Source organism: Corvus hawaiiensis, chromosome 16 (genome assembly GCF_020740725.1).
Source record: "Corvus hawaiiensis isolate bCorHaw1 chromosome 16, bCorHaw1.pri.cur, whole genome shotgun sequence".
Lineage (NCBI taxonomy): Eukaryota > Metazoa > Chordata > Aves > Passeriformes > Corvidae > Corvus > Corvus hawaiiensis.
Window position 1 is genome coordinate 6,317,491 of NC_063228.1, and position 15,662 is coordinate 6,333,152.

Below are 15,662 nucleotides of genomic sequence, written 5' to 3' on the forward strand. Positions count from 1 at the left end.
CGTGCGAAGGATTCTTCCTAGGATTTTTAAGAGGAGTCATGGAGAAGAAAGGGATCTTCTCATAGCTTATCACCACAGTGAAAGCCTAAAGCAAATAAAGGAAATCGATTCTGCCAAGGTGGAGAGGAACTAAGGACAGAAAAATGACAGTAATCTCAACAGGAGCACTACAAATCTCCCGGTGCTCTTCAGCAGAGCAGAGATTAGCAGGAGGATTTGCAGACATGCTGGAGGCTGGGACTTGGATCTCCTGCTGAGGTTTTGCACAAGCTTGGGTGAACAGCTTCATCTCATCCCATCCTGTTTCCCTGTCTGGGAAGCAGGGATAGTCTTGATTCCCCAGTAAAATCTCCATTTAGTGGTGGTTGTGAGGCCCTCTGAGATCTCCCAAAGCAGGGAGAAGCCATAGGGAAGCAGAGCACAGTATGCCAGGGTGGTGGGGAAGGATGGATGTGATCTGTGCTGCTTCCTGCATCAAACTCTTCCCTCAGATCCTTTCATCAGCCTCAGTTAATTGCTCATTTGATGTCTCTGGGATCTGCAGGAGATCCTGGCTCCCCCAGCCCCATGGCCACCAGAACATGAGGCTCCCAGCCCACTGAGACATCAATCCCCACCAAAACCAGCCCCATGCCACACACCAAAGCCAACAGATTCCCTGTTGAACCAGGGATTTTTATAAAGGAAGTGAGATCAGGACCTCTAAATAAAGGCAAAACACACACAAGGCACATGAGATGAGCCTTTGTGAAACTGGACTCTGTGATGGCCGAGGCCTCACTTCCAGTGATGTTGAGGTGAATCCTTCTCTGCCCAGGCCACCTCCCTTCACCTCCACAGAGATGGAAATCAGCCTTCCCCATCCTGGAGCCATGGCAAGGACTGGGCTTTGCTGGGCACTAGTACCAGGAGGCAGCAAGCTTTCCCAAGCCCTCCTAACACAAATAATAAAGAGGGATTTGAACCGGCCAAAAAGATGGACCCGAAGCAATCCCAGCGGGAGCATATTTTTATAAGCCAAGGCTATAGGAGAAAGGGCAGGAAACCTGACCCATCACAAATCACTCTCCTGTCACTTGCTGTAATCTAGAAATGCTCTATTAAAAACAAGAGCAGCCCCAGCTGCCGGCAGCAAAACAGAATCGAGGCCAGGGAGGAGGGCAGCTCGTGTTGGGATCTGGCTGCCAGGTAGGTGGAAGTCTCTGAGGCTGGGAAGTGCTGCTCCACTCTGCTGGGGTTTATAAAGAAATGGAGCTGCCCAGCTCTGTGGTATCTGTCACCTGCAGCCAGCAGATGTAGGTGGGGGAGACATCTCCCTCCCTAATGGCTGTGTGGGCTCGGTCACAAAAGGGCTCAGGACACAGATCCGTGTTTCCAGCCTGTTGCCAAAAATGCACAGGGCCTTGAGCTCTCAATGAATCAGAGCCGGTGCTAATGGGGTTGGGAAGTTGCTTCCTCTTCCCTCAGCTGTGGCCAAGGTGCCGTGAGCCCCTGTGGCCACCACTGCAGCAAAAAACATCAGCTAACAGTGATTCACCTGAAAAATGAGGTTCTGGGGCAACAGGAGCACTTTGCCAATTCAGCACAAACTGAGGAAATAATTACCAGGGGAGCAAAAATAATTCAAGGGTGTTGAAGCACTTGAGGGCTTCCAGTTTCTTGGGAGATGCAGATTCCCATTTACTTTAAGGTTTTCTGGGTGAGATCTTTGGCAGTGTTTTAACATTTTCCATGTTCAAACCCGGCTGCTCTGATCACAGGGCATGAGGCAGCTCAAGAGGAGGCAAGAAGCACCCAAGAGAGGAGTGGGAGCCTCCTCCCTCCCTCCTTCCCCAGCTCCATCAGGGTTTCACAACCACAAAACCTATCTTCTCACATCTTTCTCTCGACAAAACCAAATGTCCTGGACCACCTGCAGCTCCAAGCACTGGTCTAAAGATCTGGTGATCCCAGGAATCTCCTGTACACGGGAAAAGCCTGGAGCAGGGTGTGGCGAGGTGCCCCCACCCCAGCCCCCTGCTGCAGCCTCCTCTGTGGCCGGTGCACACCAGCTTGCTCAAACAAAGCCCATCTGTGCAGATTAATTACCAGACAATGTTTGCTCTGTTGCAGAAGCTGATTGGGTGATGAAAGTTTAAACAGGATGGAGAAGGGAGGAACGGAGCACGGTGTCCTAGAGATGGAACACAGCCTTGTGGGTCCTGCCCAGAGTCAGATCCTCACAGCAGCACCCCTTGAACCCTGGACACAGTGAGAACCTCACTGGCACAGACACAGAGGGTGGGATCCCCAGAGAGCCACCGGTCCCAGGACAACCTGCCCTGCAGGTTACAGGAGACACAAAATGACCTGAGAACAAAATCCCTGTCAGCGTCCAAAAGTCCAGGGAGTCCTGTCAGGGATAGCCCAGCGTGCTGCAAACAGCCCCCAGGAACAGGCATGGAAAAGCCTGTGGTGAGATGGGGAAGGACAGAGCAAGGAAATCCCTTTGCAGAAACAGTTCCTCCAAAACCAAACACCTGCTCTGGCCTTGCTGCCCAGCCAGGAAGAAAAGCCCTGCTTGGGGCTGGAGCACATTGCTGCACCCCGAGATAGACCAGGAAACCACCCCGAGTCCCTTCAAGCACCAAGATAACCCCCAGGCCACCACACCCACTCTTCCCTTTGCTGCTGGGGGCAGATGAGCCCTGGAGAAAACCACCCAGATTTCCTCCTAACCCTTCCAGGTCCCATGGGAGATGGCTGGTTCATCCCCTGAGCCCCTAGAACACTTCCAGCAGACATGGACTGCTGTAGATCATTGCTTTGAACGTCCAAATGACCCTTCCTGGCAATCAAGGAGCCTTCTGGACCTTGGTGGGAGGTGAAGCAAAGCTGGGGCAGCTGCACGTGCTCACCCATCCCATTCCCACAGACTCACGCTCAGTCAGCTCCTGAGATGGCTCCTGGAGCTCTCCTCTTGCTCCTACCTCCCAAGCACTGGTGGAGGAAGATCTCACCTCTTTGGAACCAGCCCTCACCACCCTCTTCTGCTGCCGGAGCCCAGAGGAGACCACCGCATCTCCACTCTTCCCATGGGTGAGGCTGAGGAGCCGGGGAACATTGGCAGCTCAGAGAGGACGTTTCCCCACGGATGGATCCAGAGCAGGAAAAGGACTGGGGAAGGAGGAGAACCTGCCTTCAAGCCAGCAACGCTTGCTCAACCACTGGTTAGTGGCTCCACAGGAAACACCTTGCCGTGCTCACCTGGAAAGACATGTTCCTAGTGAGGCAAGGCCATCAGCAGGCAGGGAGTGGATGGGAGGCTGCAGGAGATCCGCCCCTTGGCACATGCAACCTCCTCTTGGCCACAGCTGGTGAGGAGAGGAGGCTGCCAGCAAGTCCTTTGTGCAGGATTGGGTCTGCTGTGGCCGTTCCTGAATGTAAAAGGGCTTTCCCATCCAGGACTAATCCAACCTTGCTCCGACATAGTTCTGGTATCTGATGTTATAATACACCTTCATGCTCCTCAGTTTTATTTTAGACAAGCTGTGAGGTCACACATGAGGCTTTTGGAGAAGTGCTTCTCCCTACCCGTTCCTGAGCTGCTCCAGGACCAGGACCTACGGGTTCACAGTGTGCTACAAGTCCAAGCTATGGCTGGTTAAAACCAACAACGAGGCTGAAAAAGGGGTTAACTCTGAAGATGTGTCCAAGGCCAGGTTGGACAGGGCTTGGAGCAACCTGGTCTGGTGGAAGGTGTCCCTGTCCCTGGCAGGGGGTGGGGGTGAGATGATCTTTGGGATCCCTTCCAACCCAAACCATTCTGTGGTTAATTCAGTTGCTCTAGAGTTTGTTTGACCTTTAGGGTGTGGACAAATCCTGGGGGTGTCAGGGGGCTGAGGTAAGTGGGGGGAAGGACCCCAGGCTTCACCGTAAGCCCATCTGGACACCTCAGCACTAGAGAACCTCCCAACAGAGCTGGCTGAAGGTGTCACAAGGGGCTGGGGATAGCAGAAACCTGGAGCAGGAGGTTGGGACAACATCATATCCAAACTGGTCTCACCTACCTTGTGGAGAACAACCCAAACCTGCCTGTTGCAGTCATGGCAGAGCTGCTGGATGACAAGGAGCAGCCAGCCAGGCTGTCCCAGCATGGCCACCTCCATGGCCATCTTCTTGCTGCCAGCTCTCATGGACAGGTACTGGATGTGGCTGCCCCACTCCAGGACACGACGCCCATGGCTCCATAGCTCTGCCATGGACCTTCCTGGGAGCACAGGGCATGGCGGAAGGCTCCATTCTCTGGCAGGAGAAGGTTACTCAGAGTAAAAGCATGTGCTCTTGTGTCATATAAACAAACACTGTGTCCTCCTCCCACCACAGTCCCTGCAGAGCCGGGCAGGATCTCCAGTGCTCACCACAGCCACACCACCCTTTCCCATCACACCCCTCTGAGGTGGCTCCACCCTCAGAGCACAGGCATGGGCTGGAGGAGAGGAGACCTGCATGGACATGCCAGGAGCCATCACATCTCCAAGGGACAGCTCTCTCAGCTGGCGCCAGCATCCTTTCCCCTGCTGTGCCATGATGATGACAGATGCTCAGAGCAAAGCAGCACAGCTCCACTGTCATCAGGGACACGAAGTCCCTGCCCATGATGAGGGGGTTGGGACTAGATGATCTTTAAGGTCCTTCTAACCCAAACCATTCCATGATTCTCTGACTCAAAGCCATTTTCCAAAGGCTGGTCTCACTCTCCCAGGTGTTGGGTATTTTCCATGCTCAGACTCCTCTTCAGATCCTGCTTCAAATGCTTCTGGGTGGCTGAACAAAGCCTACATCATCTGCCTTCCCACACCTCCATGAGGCCACATGCCTGCTCTGGTGCAGAGCCGTGGCTGTTCCAGGCTCAGGAAGGTTGGAACATTAAGTGGGAAAACACTGAGTTTTCAAGGGGCTGCAACAACACAGGTGAAGCAAAGCCCAACTTGGGACAGCTGCAGCTCAAACCAAGCCAGGAAGCATTTCTTGCCAGCCACACCTGAGGGAAGAGGAGGAGGAGAACCAGGTGAAGCTCTGGATGAAGCATTGTCTGCCACGTGGCTTTGCAGGATGTCACCAGTTTTCACAGCCCTGAAATGGAGATCTCTCGTCTGTAAACACATGAGGGTGTCTGGTGAAATCAAAGGGCTGTGGGCTCAGAGCGAAACACTCCCATAGCCATGAGTCAATCCGTAGTGTTGCTGTGGACAGGAAGCTGGTGAGTCACGGATCACAGCTGGGCTGGAGGTGACCACCCAGAACATCCCTGTTATTTATAGCCATGACATTGATACGGACAGAGAGACCCCAGCAGCTGCCCCCAGGCAGGGACAACACGGTGCATTCTCAGCATGTCATCTCCTGGGTCCCCAGCCTGGACCTCCAACCCAGAGTTGGGTTCCTGGTGTGCTGGATGTGCCCTCTTCACCCAGCTAACACTCTCCATCCAACAGCCAGTTGCTAAAGCCATCGTTGCCAGCTGCCTAATACAGATCTTCCCAAGTATCTCTCTCCATGGGTACCACTGTTGGAAAGAAACATATGGAAGAACAAACGCAGAGTTTGCAGAGGGACTTCTTACATAATTTATCTGTAAATCAAGTGGCACTAAGGAGATGCAGGAGCTCTTGGATGAAGTCTTTCTTCAATCTTGAAGGTTTGACTTCCCTGGTTTTGCCAGCCAGACCCCACCTGGATGGCTCAGGACTTTCCTCCTGTCTCCACATCCAGCCTTCATCCTCAGACTCATCCTCCATCCCCCTCTGCACCCTCGCTTTGAGGCATTTGGTCTGTGCCTCACCAACGGGGACAGAGCAGCTGTGAGCACAGCATGCGGAGCTGGGGGCCAGCAGCAGAGCTTGCCAAGAGATCCGAGGAAGGACTGGTTGTGAGGAGCTGCCCTTTGCTTCGTGCCTCCCTTCCGACTGCGTGGTGCACTCAGCCAAATATCATTAAAGGTTTATCCACACGCTGATCAACTTATTTGCCTTCAAAGCTGGAGCGAGATCGCTCTCCGCGGGGAGAGGTGGCGGATGTTGCACCATCTTCCAAACCAACAGAGGATGCACAGGCACTCCGAGCTCACTCGGCTGTGAAGATTGGCCAGGACATTCTGGAAAGAAGTGGTGATGCCTTCAAAGTGGAGAATGGGTTGATAAGAGGGGAGTGGGGAAGAGACATTTTAGCTCCTACTGGGTAATTATCACCCGTGGAAAGCTGAGGAGTAAGCTGGTGGGAGGGAAATTACAACCTATCATAAAACTAATCTCTCCCAAATCCAGTCTCTTCAGTGTTCAGGAGTGTTTGGTCTGGTTCCAAGGCTTGGCTTCTGGAGGAGTTTGGAGAGGTCCCTCGACAGAGCTCCAACCCTCTGCAAAGCAGACACCACATCCCTTTTGTTCGGAGAAGCACAAAAACGGGGGACACGTCAGGTGAGGGGCTGAAGGAAAACAAACGGCTTCATTCAGGAGAACCAGTCCTGGTGAGATGAGAAGGGACTTAATTACAGTAAGTCCCTTTACAGAAAAACTGCCAGGTGCTAAAAGATTTTTTAATTTAGCAGAGAAAGGCAGATCAACGCCAAGCATCTGGAAGCTGAAGACAGAGAAAATCCAATTAAAAATCAAGCAGTGCTGCGAGTAGAACAAGCTATGAAGTGATGGATTATTCATTCCACGATGTCTTCAATTCAAGAGAGGGGTAGAATAATCGATCCTTCCAGCACTACATCTGCTGATGATGAACGCTCCAGCCCAACTTTTGGGAGCATGCACATTCCACTGCGAGAGCCAGGCCCCGACTTTGGCAAATTGCAAAGTTCCCATGGATGATGGAGGACAATCCACCAGCCCTACTAGGTAAGTCATTTTATGCTTGGAGGCATTAATAACCCAGAACTAGCAGCCAACTCCATGGAAACCAACTGGTAGTCAGTGACAAGTTCTCCTGTTGCTATAGGAACAGGGCCCAAACAAATAAAAATTACCTATAATTTCTCCTCCCCAAAGTTCTCCCACATTACATTTCCATAGCAACTAATTAGCTCATTATTGATCCAAACCAAACCAGTGGAGGTGTGAACCAAGCCAGTGGACCAGTGGAAGTGCCCAGCTGCCATGGCCAGCTCTGTCCTCTCTCGTGGCGAGCTGAGGCAAGCCTTTAAGATGGCTTATGCTGGGTTTGAGATGAAAGGCTTGAACACGAGGAGTTGGAGATCTCAGGGCTGGATTCCTTCATGCCTTCCCCAGGATACCCCTGATAAAAATATCACTTGCTCCCTTCTATTTCTAGCTGTCACCTTACACCTCAGTATCTTTTCCTTGTCGTTCCTTTCCAGACTCCCTCCATCTCCTCCAGGCTGAGAGTTGCTCTGTTGGACACCTGCTTGTCTTGGCAATGTTCTCTCATCCTTCTGGCCAGGATATTTGAGTCTCTTGGCTTGTTGCTATCTCCTGCACCATCAGCACACTGCAGGGTCCTTGCAGGAGTCTCTCTTTCCTCATGTACACTCACAGCTACAGCCCTCCATCCTCCTCTGGCAATTCACTGTTATAGGTCTCTTCTGTCTCCATCCCTGGAAGTGTTCAAGGCAAGGGTGGATGGGACTTGGAGCAACGTGGTCTAGTAGAAGGTGTCCCGGGGTTGGAACTGAGTGATCTTGAAGGTCCCTTCCAACCCAAACCATTCTGGGATTCTCTGATCAGTGCATCCAAGGAGATTGGGTGCATTAAACCCCAGGGCTGTACCATGCAAACAGCAATGAGGTAAATTAGCCACAGCTACCTGCTAGATGGGAAAAGCTGCTGTAACATCTAAACCAAGGGAAACAGAGCTGTGCAAGGTCAAGGAACGTTCAGGAAGAGCAGGTCCACCAAGCTTCTGTCCTGGGAATCTGCAAACTCAGTGTAAGGCTCCTGGTCTCATGCAATGGCAACACCACATCACAGCACTACAGGGATCAGGGTTGCATTGTGGACCCCCATCTTCTCACCCCACACGCCCTGGGGTCAGCAGCACTGGCACTGGAATGGAGGACACGTGTCCCTCCAACATCTCAGAGGAGTAGTTGAGGTCAGGGTGGAGGATATTGTTTTCATCCCAACCTGGGGGGGAAATTCCTGGTGTCTCAGGATCTCTGAAGCCTTCCCTGCCAAGGACTAAGGGATGGAGGAGAGGCTGCTGCTTGCTCTTCCCCTCCTGCTTCGTTTCCCCCAAAACCACGCACACAACGCCCCATGAAACACTTGCTGACAGAAAGCCATCTGGAGCAGAGGGCAGCACGGCTCTATGAGGAATATTTCCCCATCCCAGGGGCTGCACTTCCAACTGAATTAATGTAAATCATACATGAATTCCTGTAATTAATTGCTGCCATCCACCGCCGCACACGTGTGCAAGCGACAGCAGATGTGCAGAGAGCTGAGCCCACATCCCTGCACAGACTCCAGGCAGGTCAGAATGAGGCCAAGCCAGGTACCAGGAATGATGGGGGATGCTGGATGTGCTCCCACCTGCAGCAAGGTGGAGCCGCCTCAGGGCTTTGCCAAGCAAATTGCCTTTTTTTAACCAAAACCAACACAACCTGCTGGGTTCAGCCTCCACTGAGACATGCAGTTAATTCACCCGTCCCCAAAACATGACCTGAGCCCAGAGTGGACGGAGCCTGGCTGCTGTGTCACTTCTCTGGTGTCTCATAACGACCAAGTGGCATCACACAAGCCCCCATCTCTCCTCCCTCCTCCACCACCCCGTTTCCATGTCGCCCATGGGAATCTGATTATCAGCAAGATCTCTGCCACTGTCAGATGTGATCAAAACCAAAATTCAATTAAATTTGATTGGATTGAAAGCAGAGGGTTTCAAGGAGACAGGCACGTACACCCAGGGCGGGATGGCGCTCCCCAGGAAAGCAGGCTGGGATCTGTAGGATCTGCAGGATGGTCACCCCAGGATGCAGCTCTGACCCTGGGATGAACTCCATCCCGTGGGGCAGGAGCCTTTGCCAAGTCACTCATCCTCCTTCTGAAGGATCCTGGATAGAGTAAGGTGAGCCCAGCCTCCTGAAGACGCTTTTAATTCTTTCTCATCTTCTGAAATCAAATAAAATTCCAAATGAGAAACTTTGTCATCTGAGCAACAGAATAGGAAAAAAAAAAAAAAACAACCAAACATGCCTGGAGATGAAAGGGAATTGTAGATGGATATTTCATCTCTTGCTCTTGTAAGGAACGTGAACATAAAAAAAGGGAGAAACAAACAAAAAATCCCAGACACGGTTAATGAGCTTTGCATTTAAATGTGCCACCAATGTCACTGCACAGACGGTTCTTCCAAGGTCCCACATTCCTGCTCACCCCAGACAATGGGTGCAGGACAGCCTCGGAGCAAATACTGGGTGAGATTAAATTCCACTGGTGTTTAGTAAATAAAACATGCATTTTGAGAAGTCAGGAAAAAGTTTGTTAAATATTTTAGTACATCTGGTCTCCCCACCCGTACACGGCCTTACAAAATGTTTTGCATATTTATTTTAGCGTGCACTAGATTTATTTAAAAATAGCATCACCAGCACTGGAAACAGCCCACTTGCTTTTCATCTAGATCTTTGCATTGAATCAATGAATCCAAAATTAAACAAGGTTGGGCGAACTAAATCTATACAAGCACCTATTTGCTGATCAATACAGGAATGGATGCCTGGGATCTCTTTGCTGTGTGAAATATGAGGACTTATGAGAGAGAAATTGCTTTTGTTATTATATTGTTTAAAAAAATTCAGATTTAATCTCCCCACATAAAAAAATTATTTATCAGAGAGCTGCTTGGTCCTAAATAATTCATGCTGGTTGTATAGTACCCAGAAGACAGAAGACTCCTGTCTTCCATTCCTAATGAGAGGAAAAAACACCTCAAATACTTTTCTTGGATTCACTTTCATCACTGCAGGGAGATTAAACTCTACTTGGCTTCCAGAGGATGTCCTTCCCCAGGGGAGCAAAGCCCCCCAAAGCACAGAGAAACCCACAACGTGCTGTGTATGGAAGGAGAAGAGATTCAGACACGTCTGGAAGCCAAATTTTAGTTACCGGTAAGAGACAACTGGATCTGTTGTTCAAGGTATGACTTTGGTGACCAAGGAGCCAGAACAAAGAAGGGTCCACTGAAGAAGCCATCTCAATATAAACAATACAAATTTTTATATTATATATATATATAGGCCATAATATAAATTCAGCCTCTCCAAAAAGGGTAGGAGTGAAGCCACCCTGGGGGCACCATGCACTGAGCCCCCAGCAAAGCAGAGCTGGAAGAACAAAGTCAACCCAGGCCACCCCAGCTGAAGTACCTGGGAGACACAAGCCATAAAGGTCAGTGGAAGTCTCCCCTGGCCAAAACCAGGAACAGAATTGGGGCTGAAGTGTGTGGATTTGGAAAAAAAAAAAAAAAAAAGATTGGCCTTTTAGCCCATCTTGGGCACAAAATTTGGGGGTGGCTTTGGGAAGTGCCTTGCATGGCTGTTTGTGCAGCCAAATCCTTTTCTCCTAAGCCTGCTGCAGGAATTGACCCACTGAAGGCTGTACCTGCTCTGCTCTGAATAAATCTGCATATCAGCCTCTTCCATGAATGAAAAATGCATGCACCAGTAAATCCGAGATGAAATAATACATCTGTTGTCAGCAGCCTTTTCCCTTTCTTTTCGCTTTTCCACAAGTTTCATTAAGAAGAGACACACCAGCTGTGATAAAGTTGACACCACCAGCTCACTAATTGTTCCTGATGCTTCCCTGTTGCTTTGATGATGGATCTCTGCAGAAACGCCTGCCCCAGGCAGGAAGGGAGGGGTAAATTCACCTCTCTGGGCTAATTCTGGGAGAAAACATAAGGGTGCTGCAGAGGCCATGGCAGGGAATGTCCCCAAGCAGTGGCGAGAATGGGGACATGGGGGTGGCAGGGGTGTCCCAGGAGCCCTGTGAGGTGCCAGCGATGGATTCCAGTCATGCAGGGCCCCCAGGGCTTCCTCTGAAGGAGAGAAGGAATGAGAAATAGCTGACCCTAGCCAGACACATCATGGATCCCAGCGGCAAAACTCAAGGAACAGTCCCAGCCCCAGCTTCACCTTCATCCACCAGCATCACCCAGCCCTTCTGCAGATCAGGAGCTGGGCAAACCCAAACTGGGTTTGGTCTCGTTGCACTCAGGCCATTTGCATCCCCACTGGAAGGGCTCCATGATAGGAAGGATGCAGAGGGAGCCAGTGCTCGGTCCCCACTCACAGCTCAGATGATTTCAGCCGTCCCACAGGCAAGGCAAGGCTGGTCCCAGCAGCCAGCTCCCCTCGGCATCACCTCGGGATGCCAGGTGGGACAGTGACAATGCCAGTGCCCCCTGTCTCCACACTGTCCCTGTGCTGTCCCTGCGTGGCCCACAGTCAGGTTGGCAGCTTGCAGCACACCCAAGCTCGCTGCAAAGAGGCAACAGCTGCTTCCCGCTGGCCCAGATCGACGATATTAATTAAGGAGAAGATTTGGGGGAATAAAGGGGAAGATCTCTCTCAAAGATGTAATTAAAGAAACTCAGGGTGGGGCAGGATGATGAGAAAGGACACGTCCTGCAGCTGCTGGGGCTCAGGGAGGGCAGTGAAAGGGGAGTGGAGACCCCCATCAAGGCCCTGTGGGGCTGCCACTGCTTTCCCCCCTGGAGGGGAAGGATCCCCCAAATGCAGGTCACAGAAGTTGCTCTGCACCCCCAAAAGCAGCCTTTCGTTCTCGGCTGGGGTCCCTCACAGAGCAAACAGCCACTCCAGCCTACATCAAACCCAAATTCCTGTGGATTCCACTCTGAGTTATGGCAAAGGTGAGGACGAGGCAGGAGGGTCCTCACAGCTGAAGGTCCTGACCCCAGCTCGCCCCCCTCTGAGCCAAAAGGGGCCAGGTCAGAGCCTGAGAAGCCTTTGGAAGGTGGGGTGCAGTCACCAGGATCCCCAGAGCACTTTTGGGCTGTTAGGAGAGGTTCCTGAAAAGAGGCACGGCGTAAGTTTCAAAAAACCCCAAAACCCCACAGTCCTATGAGAACCACTGGGGTGAGAAGACAAGCTGGAGGCACCGCTGCCTGAGAAGTCCCACTGCCACCCCTACACCTCACACCAGCACAGCCCTGGGAGCCGTCAGCACCTCTGCATCCTCCTGCCTTGCCCCAGCTCCCAAAATTCCACCCAGCAACGCCGCCGATCGCTCCCGCCCGGGTTTGTCGGGTCTGTGCCTGTGCCCGGAGCCGTGCAGAGCCAGCCCGTATCGATTCACGGCAGCTGCTGTGTATTTACACACCATTACGAGCCTGCGAGGGCGGGGGGCACGGAGCATCCCTGCGGCTCCCGTTCCCGGGGATGGGGGCACAGGAGCCAAACACCTCCTGCCACAGCCAGGGCTCCCCGGCAGCGTTTCCAATCCACAGGCGCATCCTGAGGGACCCTCAGGATCGTTCATCAGCTCCTCACTGCCGGCACTGAACGGGACCTGTTGCAGGCGGTGATACTCTGCAGAGCCCGTGCAGAAGGTCGGGGTGACCTGGGAAACGCTAATTAATTGCCTCACTGGAGGGAGCAGTGGTGCTCGGAGCAGTCACACACCATTTGTGGCAGCTTCGAACCCAAGCCAGAGCTTTTGTCTGAAACCTTGGTGTTTATTTATGAAATCTCAGCTTCAGTAAGAAAGGAGTGTATCACCCGAGGAGAGACGAGCGGAATGACACTGAGGAAAACACAGCTGATATCAAGGTAGCGGCTTTGGCTCATCAAGGTTTCTGTCTCCTCCTCCACCCCGAGCTGCTCCAAGATGTAAATCAAGTTCAAAAGCCACCCTGGCACTCCAGGCTCCTCTCAGCCCCCTGCCCACGTGCCTGCAGCCCCCGCCGCCGCTCCCGGCGTCTGGAAATAAACAGCCTGTTCCAGCTCCGCCTGGTATTTCCAGAAAGGTTAACGCAGCGTGTGAGGGGCCAGAGCCGCCGCTCGCGGGGCTGGAAAGGCTCCCGGCAAACCCGCCGGGGGACCGGGGCTCCCCGCGTGGCAGGTGACCTCCCCGGTCACCCCCGAAGCGCTGGCGTCAAGCTTTGGTATTTTCAGCCTTTGCGCTGCTAAGGCTTCCTTCTCCCACCCCCACGTTCCCCCACCAGCATTCCCGGCTCTGAAAAATCAATAGGAACTTCAAGCTGAGAGGGAAGCCTGGAGGTTAACATTTGCTGGGCAAGCCAGGAGTTTTCCCTGTGCTCTGGGGCTCCAGCAGAAATCACCCGTTTTCCAGCACCTCACTGATGGGGAGTTGCTGTTTGTCCTGTGCAATTCCCAGGGGATGGAGCAGCAAAGCAGCTGTGCATGGACCGGTGGCACAACTCACTCCATAAATACCCTGGGGCCGGATGTGCAAACCAGGCTGCTGGGACAGACAGAAAATGCTTGGAGATGCTTTGTCCAAGCCAGCGGTAAAAACAGAGCAAAACATAGAAACTCCAACTCAGGGCTGACCAATTATCAGGGGAAAAAGGCAGGGCACTAAAACGCCTGGATACTGGTGGTTAAACCAGAGTTTGAGCTCTCCTTACCTCAAAAAAAGCTTTACTTAGCCTTGTGTTTGGAGAGGAGAGCTAGGAGACATTCCCAGCTGCTCCTCATGGGCAGCAAAGACCTTTTCCACCTAATGCACCTCACTTAAACCCTTCCCTCCCAGCTGGGCTGCACTGGTCCCTCTGGGTGCCAGCTGAAAAAATTTTAGAGCCTCTGGCTGGGCCAGGAAAGGCTGATCCATATTCCTGAGGCCTCATTGCTATTCTGCAGCTTCAGCTCATTAGTGCTTAGGTGCTACAAGAGCTTTGGAAGTTTCTGGGTGAGGCAGCTATTAGGGGAGGATAGAACAGGTCTCATACAAACCCCTGGCCTGGGTGAAGTCGCTAATTTACACTATCGAGCTACAAGGTGCCCACAGGCCACCTGAACCAAAAAAAACCACCCCTGTCCTAGATACAGGCTCAGCCACCATCTGAAAAAAAAAAAAGAAAAAAGAAAGAAAGAAAAATTAAACAAAATAAATAACCCTCAGCCCCAGAAAACTGGCTGCATCATCACACCCCCTGCTAATTCATTAGCCAGCCCTCCTCCGCACACGGCTCTTAGGAACAGTGTGAGCTCCAGCTCAGGAGCTCCTGGAGAGAACCACCGTAGAATAGAAGCACAGAGCAGTTTGGGTTGGAAGGGACCTCAAAGCTCATCCAGTTCCACCCCCTGCCATGGGCAGGGACACCTTCCACTATCCCAGGTTGCTCCAAGCCCAGTTCAGCCTGGCCTTGGACACTTCCAGGGATGGGGCAGCCACAGCTTCTCTGGGCAACCTGTGCCAGGGCCTCCCCAGACTGACAGCCCAGAATTTCTTACGTGTACTGAACCTACATTTCCCCCCCTCAGTTCAAGCCCATTGCTCCTTGTCCTACCACTACAGTTCCTGATGAACCAGCCCAGCAAAGGACCAGTATGACCAGTACAAACACCTGCACTGTACTGGGAGAGCGCATTGGGGCCTGCCCTTTTAGAGGGACTGCTATCAACACGTGTTCTCAGCACAGGGCAGGGAAAGCTGCTGGCCCTTCATCTGAGGAGGACTGAGCTGCTGCAGCCCTGATGGTCCCCATGTCCCCTCCCTGTGTTGGATGTGCTGAGCTTTCCCTTCTCTGCAGCGGGAGCTGTGTCCTTCTCACCCAGGTTTGGGCACTGCCTGTTCGCACCTCGTGACAGTCCCATGGGGAAGTCACCAGGCAGAAATAACCTTTTTTTGCCTCTGTTTGAGACAAATGGGGGGAAAAAAACACCTTTTCTCCTAATAAGGGAACTCAAAGTGATGAATTTTCCACTTCTCCTGAAGTTCTTCCCTCGGAGGCACTGATGCATTTTTAATGGTCTCGATGTAGCTATTAAGCTGGTAATTGGAACAGAGCAGACTCCAGCTCCCGGCAGGTCAGGCCTCCTCCAAGCGTGTCCCCACACCACACGAATGGGTGTTCCTGGGGTCCCTGCTCTCCCCAGCATCGCTGACCCCACCTCGGCCCCATTTCCGCAGAGCATCGACACCAAGATCCCCGTGCTTGAGGGACACGGTGTCTCCGGCCTGATCCTGCCTGGAGAGGACTGACAGGGAAAATATTTGGGAAGGGAGCTGTTTCCTTGCTCCCAACCCCCCGCCAAACCTGAAGCTCCGTCCCCCGGACGCCCCTGCCCTCGAGAGAGGGCGGGGAGGTGCCGAGACAGGGGGGTCACAGCGGGTCGGGATGGAAAGGGGGGGACTCCCGGCGGGTCCCGCCGCCGGTGGAAGCTCATCCCGCGGGATCCCGGTGGATGTTCATGCCCCGCGGGGTCCCGGCTCATCCCGCCGGGTCCCGGTGGATGTTCATCCCCCGCGGGGTCCCGGCTCATCCCGCCGGGTCCCGGTGGATGTTCATGCCCCGCGGGGTCCCGGCTCATCCCGCGGGATCCCGGTGGATGTTCATGCCCCGCGGGGTCCCGGCTCATCCCGCGGGATCCCGGTGGATGTTCATGCCCCGCGGGGTCCCGGCTCATCCCGCCGGGTCCCGGTGGATGTTCATGCCCCGCGGGGTCCCGG